The 16,407-nt window shown below is 34.5% G+C and overlaps 1 long non-coding RNA gene across 7 annotated transcripts in view; it reads right to left on the reverse strand.

Moving 5' to 3' along the window:
* Positions 1 to 9,371, reverse strand: part of LOC110349521 (uncharacterized) — a 113,545-nt gene extending 104,174 nt beyond the window's left edge. For 2 of the 7 annotated variants that reach the window (XR_015448897.1, XR_015448896.1), the window contains exon 1: positions 9,017 to 9,367. This is a non-coding gene — a long non-coding RNA (uncharacterized LOC110349521). Of the gene's footprint in view, positions 1 to 7,467 lie in introns of all 7 variants that reach the window. The other 5 variants (XR_015448895.1, XR_015448894.1, XR_015448898.1 and 2 more) reach the window with 5 other exon arrangements.
* Between the last annotated feature and the right edge of the window lie 7,036 nt (positions 9,372 to 16,407).

The following is a 16,407-nucleotide window of genomic DNA, read 5'->3' on the forward strand; positions in this document are numbered from 1 at the left end:
ACTAGAATGGGACATTTTTTCTTTTTATATATATTGATAATGGAAAAATATATATAAGCAATTGAACACATGGAAGGTATAAACGGTTTAGAAAGTTGAAGTGAGCCCCTACACCTGAAAGAATAGCCAGACATCCCCAACATAACCTTTGATCTAAGATTGAAGAGCCTAGTGGAGGTATGCAGAATTCTGTGAGCTTTTCATTTTCCTTCATTTTTTTTTTAAGTTAGTCAAAATTTAATAATTAGTTAAATTTACATGAAGATGTACAAATCTTACATCTTGTGTAACGATCAGTCAGGACAGTTAGCGTACACACTACCTGAAGTATTTATCATTTTTTGTGGCATAACAATAAAAATCTTCACCTACTGTGAAATGTACGAAGGAGGAAGAAGAGCAGTGGGGAGAGGCATAGGGAGACACTGGCCTTTGGATGCACAGTGGCAGTCAGATGGGAGGACTGCATTCCTGAATTTGCAGCACAGTACAGGCTTGGTCAGTAAGCGGTGAGCATTTACATTTCCTTGGAAAGGGAGAGTCCTTTTCTAAGAGGCTGCAGTAGGGCTTAATAAAAGTTACAGGAGTGAGGAAGCACAGTCTTGGGCTATCAGTTTTCTCTAAAGTTTTTTAGGCATTTTGATGTAGGAGGAAATATACATTAGCACGGATAACATATGGTATAAATTTCAAGGTTTGCATGCATTTTAAAACTGAAATGTCAGATTTGAAAAACAAAACAATGCAGAAATGCCTTACTTATAATGTTGGCAAACCCTGCTGATGTCTGAGATCATAAATTTCCTGTCTCATTACCTAGGACAGTTTCAGTAGGGAAGCCTGAGGAATACAGATGAAGTGTAGGGAGTAAGTGAAGGCTGAAAAGTTTTAGGGATTTCTTAAGACTTCTCTTAGGAGTATAAGCTGGAGCAGTGTCAAGTTAGATTGATTAGGAAACCAGAATCAGGGAGCTCAGAGACATATTTAAGAATACTAGATGGGGTGCAGTGATCAAGTTCACAAAGTACAGTAGGGTAAATCATACTTCTCCCACTTCACCGGAAAGTCGGGAGAGTATATCTAGTGAATAAACAAATATTTCATTATTTCTTCTACTATTTGGAAACTCAGTTATTGTAGAAATCTTCAGAAAGTGTCTTATCTATCACAAGGAAGCCTTAGTTTTCCCCCAGTTTGACTTCAGAGTGCTTTCTTCCCGACACTGGGTCTCTGAGCATTTCACCCGGCCCTGTAGAGTTGGTTTAAGCTCAGCTATCTATCCATCTGAATCCAGCACCTTTAAAATGAGGATCACTATACTACTACTTGTGCCATAAAGTTGTTAGGAAGCTGCAGAAGACAGTAGAGGTAAAGACAGTAAAAACTGTGTAGATGTGACCCATCTGTTTTGACCTGGAGATACACAAGCCTTACACAAATAGACAATTTCACAGAACTTGACATTGTTTCTCACTGAAAATTTCTTGTATCTATAATAATAATAAAAGAGATGTGCAGAAATGCAAGAAAATGTTTTTATAGTTAAAGGAAGCACTGAGATGGAAATCATGCTCTGCCTTTTTTGTCAGTCGACGACTGCATTCATATTTCAGTTCAATAAAAAGAGCACCTTCAGGCTCCCCAGCACTTAGCCAACACTAAAAAAATTTGTCAGAGATTGATAAAGCTATTTTACAATTAATCAGCTTTTAAATTTTCTCTAAAAAGTTCATTTTCCCCCATTTATTTATTGATCTTATAATAAATCCATATATTGTTGCTAAATGATTCATTTTTTGTAGTAAACAACTGTTATAGAAAAATGTCTTATTCAAGGAGTGGTACAGATCATAAATTAACCCCAGAGTATAATGAAGTGGGTTTATTAGAATTAATTATAAACCTCTTTTGCATAACATAGTTCCAGGAAATGTTGTAAGAATCAAGTATGGGTGACTATATTAAAGGAAGTTGCATTTATATGTAAATGTGAATATATATAGCAGTGGACAGTTGAAGTTGAAAGTAATTTTAAGTTCTTTGTGTTTTTCTTTATAAAATTAAGGACCATTAATCTTATTTTACTTAATGATATCTAAAGAACTAATAATTTTTCTGAATTTCAAACTAACTTGTAATCATCTATGTAAAATATTTTATGACATTTTCATAAAATGTTGTTAAAATTATTAAAATGTCTTAAAATAAATAATGAATATGGTAAGTAAAAATCTGAAAAACTTTTTAAAAAATTCAGATTCCCAGAGTACTTTTTCCTACCTCATCTCAAATAAGAGACAACTATTTGAAAGTGCTTCCTTATTTCACTTCTCTATTTACAGCTGTAATTTGCCCATACGTCTGGAATTTTGTGATAAAATTATATGTTACTTATTGGTTCTCCATAAAGATGGATGAATCTTTGGCTCACTGATTACTTAATCCACCTTTCTTCTTCAGTGTTCTTTCCTTGGCTGATGTTATTAAATTTAATTCTTTTGTTGACACATTAATTTAATATAGTAAATATCATTTCTTAATCAAATTCACATAATCTATATTGCTCTTCATTACAATTAAGAATATCAATTACTTTTCCATTTTCTACCCCTTTCCCAATTATTCTTTTGTACATACCAAATTCTTTCACCTTTATTTTCCATTAGCATTTCTCATTATTGACTCCATCATATTCAAATATGTTAATATAAGTGTTATTAATTCTTCCTTGTTCTGTCTAGGAATTGAAAACCAGTCATTAATATTTATACTATTATGACTATATAACTATTATTTGCTACAGAACTAAAGCTGGAAATATGTGTCTTTTCTAGTTTCCTGTTTTGCATCCCAGATCTATTTGTAGATCAATATTTCTAATTTTGAGAAGAAATAATTTATTTCACATTCAATCAGCTGTTCAAGTCTTAGTCTTTTTTATATTTGGACTATATTCTTTGTACTTTTAAAAACTTGTCTCAAATTTCTCAATCATTTAAAAATAATAAAGTATTAATTCACTAAATTATTAATAATGTGTTATTTCATATGGTTTTCCTCTTTAACTACAAATACATTACTGTTTTACGCCCATTAGGTGTGGAATATTTCTACAAAAATTTCCTTAATAAAGAACATTTTCATTGTTCCCTGGGTTCAGTTTATATGTTGGACAAGGATTTTCTCTTGGCATTGGGTGGCTTGTCATTGAATTTTTAAGTTAAATGGTTTTTTTAAACTGTGTCTCTTTTTTATTTATCTGGTTGGTCTTTCCAGAGTATATTTTAAAGTAATTTCCTGAGAATATTTGAAAGGATGCTATATTTAAATTTTTTTTCATTATTTTGTCTGATTTTTCCTCTCAAGAAACCTTACATTTTCTCTGCATCCCAGAAGTTCTGAAATTTTATATTAACAAAACTGAATTTAGATCTTTTATTCAGCCACATTTTAGACTTCCACCTAACACAATCTCAGAAGCTTAGTATTCATAAGTAGTAAGATTCTTTATAATTTTTTATCTTCCTCAACTTCCTATCTGTAATTCTTTTGAATAGACAGAGTAATGGAATTAATTTTACATGTGACTTCGTTTTTCTTTCAAGTTTTTTCATTACAATATAGGGGAGAGTATTTTTACTGTATTTCCTTGTTCTTACAGTTGATTTATTTACACCAATATATTGCTAATAGTTTTCATTCTTTAAACAAATAAGCTTTAAGGCATGAAGTATTCTTGGAAACAGAAGAGGATATTTCATAATGATGAAATATCAATACAATGGAAAGATATGACAAACATAAATGCATACCCATCTGTCAAACCCACAAAATTCATGAAAAATTTGACTATTTACATATTTATAATATTGTATAGCTATGTAATTTTCCAGTTACATTTGGAAATTTCAGTAGCCTTATGACAATGAGTACTAAAATAATTCAATGAGAAATTAGTAAGGATATAGAAGAAGTGCACAACCAATTTGTCCACCTGACATTTAGAGAAAATCTCACAAATCAAGAGCAGAACGAATATTTCCTGTAAGTTCACATAGAATATTTATTTTCCATGTGGAGAATATTTAGGTTCAAAACAAAGCCAGCATGGAATTAATTAACAGTCAATATGAAAACAGTGTGGGAAATATGCCAATATTTGAAATTAGTCAACACACTTTCAAATAACTCAGGAATAAAAAAGATACCACAGAAGATTATAGAAAATTTCAAGAGGATGAAAATGTTATGACATATTAAAATATAGACTGAACTAATAAGGTGCCTGCCTGTTTATTTTTGAAAGATGATATGCCTAAAATCAGTAATCTATGCTTGCATCTAAGGGATCTTGGAAATCAAAAGCAAATCAAACGTCAGGTAAACAAAAGAGGGAACAATAAAGACTAGGAATCTAAAACAGAAAACAAAAATAATTCTTTTAAAAGACCAATAAAATTCATAAGAAGAAAAGAGAAAGGACACACATTGTCAAAAATAGGAAGAAAAGCAGGAATATCTTGCAAGACTATAGTATTTTTTAAAGAACATAAAGTGTATTATGAACACCTTAATAAAAACTTTTGACAAGTTAGAAGGATCATAAAAAGTCCTAGAAAGGCAAAGTTTACAAAAATTTAAGAACACATACTAAAAAATTGATATATAACAGTAGAGAAATTGAATTATCATTAAACAGTTGGCCATGATTAAAATCAAGAGTTCATATTACCCTAGTAAATTCTCGTTAGTATTTAAAGAAGAAATAATACAAATAACACATTATTCTTTCCATAGGAAAGGGAGATAAAACACTTTGCAGCTAATTCTGTGAGGACAACACTATTCAGAGAACAAAGCAAGGTAAACGTATCACAAGAAAATTAGCCAATGTTCAGAATTTTAGAGGATGGTGGATATAACACTCTATCCCAGAAAGTAGAAGCAAAAGGAATACAGCTTAACATTAGTGATTTATTAACTCTAATCATGTTTGCCACAAGTATGTGATATTTTTATTTTTCCCTTTGCTTCATTTGTAAAACTGAAATATAAATATTTAATAACAAAAATAAACTGTTATATGCATAAGTACTCTAATAGAGTTAATTATTGTGGGTGATAGAAATATTCTCAGGCTAATTTAACCACAATGAAAGGTTAATTTAGAGATTAAAAAAAAAAAAATAGTGCCTGCAGGACCATGCAGAGGTTTCCAAGATGAGATTTGGAAAATTGACATAAACTGGAGGTTAGGTACCAGTGGAAGACACAAAAGAAGTGAGGTCACAAATCAGTACAGGCAGGCAGCCTCAGATGCCAGACCACACTGTGGGGTACTGTACCTGAGCCCCCAAAGCTGCATGGTTGCCCCAATGTTGTCACCTGCAGCAAAACCATGAATTCTCCATTCTTTTTCTTCACCATGATGATAAGTGATGCAACTAAAGACAGAGCCTACTGCATGTGCTTTCCTTAAGGAATTTTGCTAAAAGTATATCATTTTTCTTAATTTGTAAAATAATTTGATTGAGAATTAATTTGTAATATTTTAATCAAATTAGATCTCTAGAGTTGTTTTTAATAGTTGTAGGTAATATGCAAACGTGTATATCTGTTTTTGAAGGAAAAGTCATCAAATAAAGTTAATTTAACACTGTATATTATGTTTCGATTTAAAGGACTAATGGAAATTTTCAACTCTCCTTGATTCCCTGAGGTGATAGGAAAGAATAGCTGCAGTCATCAAATCAAAAATTTTAAAAAGAGAATAACTATATCTTTATACAATCTGTAGAATTTTGAAGAGAAGTTAAAAATCTCATTCTGAACATAATCTTAGATTTAGTTACATGTTGCATCAGGGACACATTTAGAATGAAGTGAGACCTTGGCGTGGTCTAAGAGGTAACCCTAAGCTGGAGATGTCCAGAGTCCAGTGAGGCCTGGAGCCTCAGTAGTCCTTACAAGGTTCAATGAAACAGTTGGTGGATGTTTGAATTTCAAATGCCACGCTGCATTAATAATGCATTAAATGACATGTTAATCACCCTGAATGTACTCCCCTAGCTTCAAACAGCCTTGTCCTAACTTTGACTCTACTGTCTGAAGCAGTTCTGGAAGACTTTTTTGTGTCTACTGTTATGTTGTGGCTGTCTCAATGTCCTGAATCAATCAAAATATTTACCTTTGATAATCATTTCTATTTTAGGGAAAAGTCAGAGGTAACAAGGTGTCAGATACTGTGAATAAGGTGGATGAGGACACCCACTCCATAACAATTTTAGGAGCCTGATTTTCTGAATGATGGCACACAGCTGCAGCATTTTATATACATATATATATATATATATTCTATATATAAATATATATATATTCTATATATAATTCTATATATTCTATTTTTTTTTCTTAATCACATATCACAAAGACACCAAAGGGAAATTCCAGAAGTGCCTGACAAAGTGGCAAGAATTATGGGATAAATTCAAGTGAAAAGTATACTGACGGGCATTGATGGTCATGTACCTTTTGGTGTAATAAGTTTTTTTTTTTAATTTACACATTCTCTGTGTGATTCGATTGTCACCATACCTCCAGCTGTCTGTTTCAGAGTGGATTTCAAGGCAGAGGTGTATGCTGACTGGAAATATAATCACTGACGGTCAATGTGAGATGAATTTATATCTTTACTTTTAGAAGATGCAGTTACTATCATAGACATGGATAATTTTCTCTGGGAGTGTATTTGAATATATAATGTCTGTTTGGGGTATTTTACTACATTTTAAATAGCCACAGAAATATATTCAATTTTTAGTATCTACTATTATTTTGGAAATGAACTTGGTTTATAATTATGGTATTTTTTCACAAATTGTTCCAGAATAAAAATGACCAGTAAACACATTTAAAGTTTAAAAAAATATTCATTCACTCACATAATAATTTTTCATTTTTATTTTCTTGTTCAACTTAATGTTCTAAAGTCAGATTTTCAACTATTGATTTTATTGATTATAGAAGTAACATTTCTTATATCTTTAAGTATATTTATTCCTATTTATTTGATTATTAAATGTTTTTCCTCCTGTCCAAATTCGTTTGACTATGTTAGAGATTTTTTGAGAATAGGATCTATTTGTTCATGTCATGTGAATGATTTGCATTATACATCAATGTAACATTTTCTATTCTTGTTATAAATTAGTAAGACAGTTAGCTATAAGAATTAATTTAATGTCACTTTAGACTGTTGTCTTTAACTCTGAAAATTAATAATTTAAGTGATATAATCAAAAGGTCAACTTTATCAACCCACGTTGAAAGTGAAGTTTGAATGGGAAACCAGAACTAGAAAAATATTTAAAAGAAAACGCAAAGATTTTACAGCTAATAGACATTCCTATTTTTCCTTTTTCTGTTTAGGCTTAATTTGTAAAATTAATAGAAAAAATAATTGCTCACTCTAGCTCTGTAACAGGCCGAGCCTCCCGGTGGATGTCAGTGGGTCTGCGACCTGGGATTCACTGGTAACCGCGTTTAATAGCCGCGCCTTGAACAGAACCCAGCCCCAGGGACATCCATTAGCATGCTGTTCATTCACCAGTATGTCTTTCTTTGCTAACTGTTATTTTCCTTAGCCTAACATTTGATTTGCTTCCCAGTAACACAAAACCTCTACTCCTTCCCTAGATTCCCAAGCAGAAGACAGATTAGTTCACAACCAAGCAGATTCTGAACATGTACAAATTTGCAGGACATGAACCTGCATATTGATTTCAAGAGAAGTTACAGTCCATAGCCAGGCAAGACGAATGGCTTCTGACAGTAATGCATATGGCATTCTTTTCTCACTGATTTAGCCTCAGGTGTCATGCTAAGTGGATTATAATGCCTGAGCACATTTTAGGATTATACCTGGTACCTGCTTGCCTCATTAAAACTGAACTTTTAATTTCCAATGGTACAAAGTATGAAACAGATACAGCTTTGGGTGCCTCCCCTCCCTGCAAAAAGGCAGCCACCTGCACTGAAAACCTGGTAATTATTTCTGCCCTGTGCGGCTCCATTCCAAGGTAATGAACACCAAGGGAGAGTAAAAAGCAAACATAATTAACTTTAAAAAGCATTTCTGTCTCTTGTCTGAGCTCATTTCAGTCTTCCAAAAACATTAGTTCTTCATTTTCTCAGAGTCATTTTCTAAAGTGACCAACCAATTATGCCATAGGCAGAATCCAGAATCCAGAGCACTCTTTATCCATCTGTGAAAACACTGGGCTTCTTATTTTTCCATTAGGAAGGCCACCAATGAAGCCACAGATACAGCACCGAGTAGGTGAAGACTTTATGACACCTTTCCCTGTTTTGTTTGAAATACCCCTATTAGTAAGTTATGAAATTCGGACAGTTTTCTCTTTTGTCTTTTCTTTCTAAACTCATAATTTATTTAATTTCCGAATGTCAGTGTGCTCCTTCGGACAGACTGGGTCATCATCAGCTTCCCGTAGCTGTGACAAGTATTCAGGCTGATCAGATCGTACAGAATGGTTTATCTAGGCCACAGTCCCCACGCTTCCCATGCAGATCCGGCTGCTGTCCCCCAACCCAGGGCCGCACGGGGGACACGGGCCAGTTTGTCCTCATCCTTTCTCATCCGTCCTCTGGCCGCCCCGGCCTGGCTCCCGGGGCCCTGCCTGGGCCCCAGGCCAGGCTTCAGTACACAGAGACACTTGCTGTTGCATCCCGTGGCCTCTGTGGGCCTAGGGGTCCCTGAGACGATCTGCTCCCCCCGGGTCCCTCACCCTGAATGGGAGAAGAGGAGTTGGGAGCTGGGCCCAAAGTCCAGGCCTCCCGCAGAGGTGAGGGACCCGGGAGGGACGTGAGGCCAGGCGACGTTCATGGGGCAAGAGCGCAGGCAGATGCTGCTCAGCAGCAGTGGGCTGCAAGATCCGGCCCCCAGAGGGCTTCCCGCTGGGATTTGGGGTGTACTCCTACTAATAGGGTTAGAACTAACCTTTTCACTGGGGCCTCCGAGGCCTTAGCCTTTACTCCTGGGGTTTCTCAAGCACGCAGTGAGTCCGGCGACCTCAGCTCTCAGCCCCGGTCCTGCCCTGCATCTGCCCAGGCACGGACCTGCCCGCGCACCACTCATCCGCCGGCTGTGCAAGAAGCAGAGCTGTGGGCAGATTCCGGGGGAGGCGCCCAGGTCCAGGCAGATGGGCCCTCTGCAGGTCTGCGGAGGACTGGCTGCAGGCCCAGCTGCCTCCCTGCTCCCTCGGAGCGGCCCGGCCCTACTCCAGCCCTGCCTGGGCCTCCGCTGTCCAGACCTCATCAAACCATTGCACACACACGCCACACCGTGATAGGGCCTTTCTGCTTGAGCTCAGCTTTGATGATCATTCAGCGGCAGTATCATATTTATTTTCCAAAACAATACATTTGTATTTTGTTCATAAACTGCTGTAATAAAGTAACTCATTTGATACTTCTCTAATTTGAATGCCTTTTTTTTTTTTTTGGTACCGGCGATCGAATTGGGACCTTGAACTTGCAAGGCAGGTGGCAGAACCACTGAGCCAAATCCTGGTCCTTTAGTGGCTTTTTTTAAAGCCATGAAATTTGAAGACTTCAAATAAAAATAATTGATTTAGGTATTTTTAAATGATGAAGAGATTTATCTTAGAAAATACCCTTAAAATTGCTCCTCAAGACATTAAGATTGCATGTCCCAGTTCAAGTATTAAGCTAAGGTATAGTTTTTCTGTCTGTGAAATGGCAGTAAGTATAACTGCTGGGCATGCTGGTGTATACCTATCATCCTAGCACTCGGCAGGATGAGGCAGGAAGATTCAGAGTTTGACTCCTGTTTGGCAAATGCAGTCACATAGCAATATCCTATCTCCAAATAAAGATTAAAAAGAGCTAGGGATGTAGCTCAGTGTGAGGGTTCTGAGTGCAATTTCCAGTAAAAAACAGAAAAAAAGGGTAGGTTACATGAGATGTATTATAAAAATGCCTCATTGCCAGTTATAGTTAATAATCATATGTCTAACTGTAATTTAAAAATTTCAACATATATATATTTATAAAATGTCCATGTAAAGGAAACATTTTTTCATTTTGTGTATATAGGATGCAAATATACATTTATTAATCCTACATCTTTAAAATACATAGGGAATGGTCTAAATAGTTCAAGTAACAAAAATTTTATTTTATTTTAAACATAAAATGTTTAGAACTGAAACTTTGGTTTCTCATACCATTCACCACTGAAAAGAACTAAGGGTCCCTAAAGCTGGAGGTAATTCTACAATTAGGGGAAAAAACTTTACTGATGAACAGGAATAACCTTGTGAAGCAAGAAAACTTGGGAGTGTTTAAAAAACAAAACCATGAGAGCATGTCAGGGACACAGGAGCTGACAGAAGGCCCGTGACTGATGCTGTAATAATTCGAACAATAATGTATGGAAGTATTGATCATTGCCAAAATACAAAATGCTATGAGTTCATATTGATAAAAATAAAGGATTGAATAAACATGGAAAACAATAGAAACTGTTTTATGCAGAATATGCTGTAATTCATTCAGATACTTTGCATTTAGTAAGATAGAACATAACTCTGCACCCTTTACATTTGTTTTTTGGGTTTTTTTCTTTGGTACTGGGGATCGAACTCCAGTCCTTGCACTTGCACAGAAGGCGGCGAAACCACTGAGCTAAGTCCCCACCCCACATTTGTTTTTTGGTTTTTTTAAAATTAATTTTACTGGTACACTTTTGATATACATAAGGATCATATGAATCATAGGGAATTTGTAGCCATTCATAATATATCTTGATACTTCTTTTTTCCCTCATTCCCTTCCCCTCCCTTCAATCCTTCTTCCCCTCCCTAATTACAAAAGCTTTGTTTCCATTTTTTTCCTTCTTTCTCTATTTTTTCATTTTCCCTTCCTTCCCTTTCCCCTCCCTTTTTCCCCTTCCCATTTGAACATTTTCTTCCTACTTCCCAATAGCTATCATCCATTTTGGTCCTTCTTTATTCTTTCAATTTTTCATACAAGAGAAACAATGCAATATTTAAACATTTATTTCACTGAAAAGTATTGTTTCAAGGTGTATCTATTTACCTAAAAAGTCTCAAGTTTATCCTTCTTCATGGGAGAGTAGTACCCTATTGTATATAAAAACCACATTTTCTTTATCCATTCATCTGTTGATGGGCATCTGTGCTGTTTCCAAGATTTAGCTATTATGAATTGTGCTGACATAAATAAGGGTGTACATATGTGTCTTTTTTTATGATGCCTTAAACTCTTTTAGGAAGGTACCAAGCAAAGGGATAGCTGAGTCAAATGGAAACTCTAGTTTTAGCCTTTTGAGGACTCTCCACACTGATTTCTATATAATTTGGAGAGCACATGGTGACCACCTTCCAAAGTGTATGGTATGGAAAGTGCAGATATAGAGTGGGGAATAATTTTATAGTGGAGAGGCCTGACACTAGATACCTCAAACAAATGAGCAAGGCTGATATCAAGACTGTAATTCATTTTACTAACACGTATGAGTTGATGAAGATCATATTTTTTGTTCTGTAGTCTTTCTCCTTAAAATGCAGCACCCTAGTTTTGTCAAAATAAAATTCTCAATTGTGTGGAATTCTAGAAAGCACATGACTAGGATTCCTCAATCTTTCAAGGTCATCAAGTACAAAGGCAGTCTGGGACCCTTCAGAGATTAAAAGACCATATGGAAACATAACTGCTAAAAGTAATGGTTTTGGAAAACAAAATTTTTTCTTCAAATAGAAAAATCACATTAGCCTGAGACTAAATAAATACAAATAAAATATGAACTTCTGTTTATAATAATGAATCAGTACAGGATCTCTAGTTGTGACAGATGTACCACAATAGCATAAGGTACAAGCAGTGGAAGGAGCTGGCTTTAACATAGAGAACATCCACATACTGTCTTCTCAACTGTTCTGTAAATCCCAAAACTATTACAGAATGAAAAGTTCAGTAAGAATAAGTGACCACAAATGAATATTTTTACTCAAAATTATTTACATTTAAAGAAAAACAAATGTATAAGATAAATATTAATTCTACATAAGCATAAATGTTTTAAATTCATATACTGAATATTATAATTACAATTATAATAAAAAGAAAAAACTTTCAGTTGTTGATGGTGCCTTAATTTAAGAAACATTTCTTAAAAGAATTGCAAATAAGTAAAACAAAAGAAAAATAAGCTATTATAAAATGCATATGTCTAATAATATATAATTTTGGTAACTGTCATGTAGTAAAATTTATACTGTGCATACACTGGACCATACTATATAGAAACACATTCTTGACAGTTTCTAATTTAACTTATATTTTTATATATTTTTCAGCTAGGAAACCTGACTTATTACAGAGATGGCTAATTGTTCATCTTCTTATTTTGTTCCTGGAAACAAGCTTAATTACCTTGCCCAGAGAAAGGACCATGAGCATGTGCACAAAGCAAAGGAAAGAGGATGGGGTTGGAATCTAGCTGTCTCACCCGTAAACACTCACACAGCATGACCACCTCTTTCTCTGCCATTCTGCATGTGTGGGGAGACACCTAGAAAACTAGAGGAGAAGTTGAAGACAGGACGACACAGATTCCCGTGTGCTTATGTAGGAAGTATCTGTGGACCAGGAGCATCTTCTTTGTATCGAGTGAAAGCACAAATAAATGAAAAATGTATGGAATGAAATGGCAAATAACGGAACAAAATATTGTATTACACTGCTATGACTTAACAGGATTTGGTCTTTATAGGCAGTTCACATTATTTACTAAAGAATTCCTCTTTGAATGGTAGTAGGGAAGACTGCCAAAAGTGTTTCATTGGAACTGCTTTAAATCCAACATACAAATATACTTTTGAAAGTGTGTACAAATAGTCCAGTTATGAATTTACTTTCTATATGAAGACACAATTTCTTTTTGTCTCATTTAATAATTCTTTCTTTTCTGATTATATTTGTTCTGAGCAGGCTAGCAGTTTTATAATCCATTTCCAAAAGAAATAAAAAGCATATACATAAAATGTAAATTCAGAACACACATTAACGTCATTGGATTTAATTTAGTGAACATTTATTTGATTTTTATACTTATTTGGAATGGAATAAATTAAATATGGACTAGCAGACTGCATTCCATAGGAGAGCTTCCATGACCTGTGCTTTCACAAGTCTGACACATTTGCTCACTGGCCACAGACAGCGAGCATATATCCTGTTCCCTTGCAAAGCCAAAATTATTACTAACCTTTTCGGGAAAGCATGTACCTCCTCCTTAGTATGAATATAAACATCATGCACTAATAAAAAAAATCAAGCAACAAAAGAAGGAAAACATTTGTTGACCACTACTGTAGAAAATCCTGAAGAAATCTAAACTTTTAAGCTAGATTTTGTGGCATTCTGTTGGCATTTGTGTTTTAGCCATGGGCTTTTTATTTGCATTAACATATATTATGTTAAAGGAATTCATCTCATCTTCTTTGTATGAGAATTAGATGACTCTACACAGTACCAAATTATATTATTTTCCACTTTGAATGAAATGTGTACAAGAATACATGCGTTTGTGAATTTATTTTGAAAATGTAAAGAATTTGTGTTCTCTGTTCATTTGTGAGGCATAGTGCCGTGCCTGGTAGTCTTAGCTATCCATTGGACTGGACTAGCCCTGGGACATTGCTGGCGGGAGGGCTGTGCTCACCAGTGCAGCAGTGTGCTCAGCCCTGGTGGAGTGGGGAATTCAGGTGGCCGGAATGGGGCTCCCCTCTGAGCTTTCTGCTGTGAAGCCAGCTGAGCGTGTCCTGAGAACGCTGAGCCCAGGCCGCTGGCAGGAGTGTGAGCTAGTACAACCACAGTGGAAATCAGTATGGAGACCCCAAAAAGACTAAATGTAGAAATAACATTTGACTGAGCATGTGCACATGCTATTGGGATACATGCATAGAGTGTTAATGGTGACACGATTTTCAATAGCTAAGCTGTGGAAACAGCCTAGAGGCTGACAGCAGATGGATGCACAGGGAAGCTGTGGCGCACATACTCAGCTACAGGGGAAAATGCCTTCCACAGGAAATGACGACCTGGCAACCGTCCAGATATGTAAAATTAGCCAGATCTCAAAGTTAAATATCACCTGTTTTCTCCTATGTGAGAAAAATTTAAAAGATACCTAAATGGATAAATAATTAAAATTTAGAAGAGAGACTAGGAAACGGAGAGTTAAAGTTCTGGAGAAAGGGAAAGTGCAGGTAGGCTGGAGAAGGACAAGAAGAGCTGGGTGCTGGGTGTGAATGCGCATACCAACTCTGCCCCAGACCTTTCTTCCTGCAATTTAACATTCACTAATAATAATACAAGAAATAATTTTTTGAAATAATGACTTTTATAGAGTTGAAGCATGGAAATAAACCTAAAACATGTATTTCTTTCAAAAGGAAAGGATTTTTTTTACTATGAACTAAATTTGACTTCAGCACTGAACATAAAAATTTACTATGTTTATCTACTAAGTATATACTATGCATATTTACTGTGATACAATCAATTATTATTATTATTATCATTAATGTGAAGGAAACCTCAGGATTGTTTTCTAGGAAAGTAAGATATGGAGCACATACATGTTCTCCATGTTGGATCCCACAATTTTCCATTGTGTTTAAAACAAGAATACAAAGTAATCCTACCCAGTTATATTGTTGTTATTAATTCACATATTCCATAACTGGTCAGTATTTATTTAGCACCCTTTATTAAATACTTCCATGCTCTACACTTCCTACACTAAATTGTGACACTGATTCATCTCTCTAAGCAAAACAAACTAAGGGTTTTAATGTGATATATTAATACACAATGCTTCAAAGTATATATTTTCTTTCCACATATGGTCTAAAAAGAAAATTACTAAACATATACACATACTCATGATTATGTATATGTATTTACTTATCCTCTGCCCAGTATTAAAGAGAATTATGTATGTTAACATATTTTACAAGTATTAGATATCACTATAAATTGTGTTATGTACATGTCCCAATTTCCGACAGTCAATGTAAGCATTATGTACTGCAAACAAATACTAATAACACTCAGAAAATAAAAATAGAAACAAAAATAAATATAAGCAGTGCTCACTAGTAATGCAGTCCTTAACCAAAGAAAAATTTTAACTTCTAGAATTAATGTCCTTGAAATATAATGTAAGTATAGATTTAAACAACAACCTGTAATGTAGATATTGCTCCTGATTAAATTAACCAGTAGCCTCTTTACCAGTGAAGGTCTTACAATAGCTATCTATCACCTATTTCAAAGATTGAAGAGTTTCTTTAGTGGGAGGAAAAAGATCACGAGATTACAAGACAACTCTCAAACTTCCTATTATGTCAGTGATATTTTGATCTATATAAAGTTATTGCTGTTAATTGTAGAAAAGTATGATTCAATACTATTTATTTATCTATTTATCTATTATTTTTTCAGTACTGGGGATTGAATCCAGGGCTTCACATGGAACTACAACCCTAGCCTATTTTTATTTTGAAACAGAATCTCCCTACGTTTCTATGTTGCCCAGGCTCAGGTCTAACTTGTGATCCTCCTTCCTCAGCCTTCCTGAATGCTGAGATTCATCTTTTTCATATTCCACATGTAAAGTGAAATCATGCTATATTTGTCTTTGGTTTATTTCACTTAAAGTAATGTTTGCCTGGTTTGTAAAAAAGTAGATATTAATCAAAGGAGACAAAATTTCAGTTACATAGGAAGAATAACTTCAATATTCATTCTACAGTATGATGACTATACTTAGTAATATATGCTTGAAAATCGCTAAGAGTAGATGTTGTGTTCTCACCACAAAAAGTTGTAAATATGTAAGATAATGAATACATTAACTTTATTCCACAATGCATACATATGTATACTGAGACATTTTACAATATAAATATAATTTTTATGTCAAAGTATGACTCATAAATTGAAGAATATAAGCACACTTATTAGTAAGCAAACTGTTGTTGACTTTATAGTTTATAATAAAAAACTCTATTCAACTCAGTTCATTAGCCTAAGGAGTAGTAGGGGGAAATAATGTTGCATATATCATTGTTAGAGTAATAATCTTTGTGTTTCTATTATGTTTTAGTGCTGAGAAATAGGTGTTACTATTTTCTTGTAAAATATAAGTTTTCAATTCTTAATGCAAAATGATAGGGCTTTAATGTAAATTATTGTTCAGTAATGGAAGAGCTTGAATTAATAAGAATGTCAGTTTTATAAATCTATGTATGAGCAAGTAAAATGGAAATATTGTTT

Source organism: Heterocephalus glaber, unplaced genomic scaffold (assembly GCF_053883595.1).
Source record: "Heterocephalus glaber isolate CG9 unplaced genomic scaffold, H.glaber_assembly_v1.0 deba00000594, whole genome shotgun sequence".
In the NCBI taxonomy this organism is placed as follows: Eukaryota; Metazoa; Chordata; class Mammalia; order Rodentia; family Bathyergidae; genus Heterocephalus; species Heterocephalus glaber.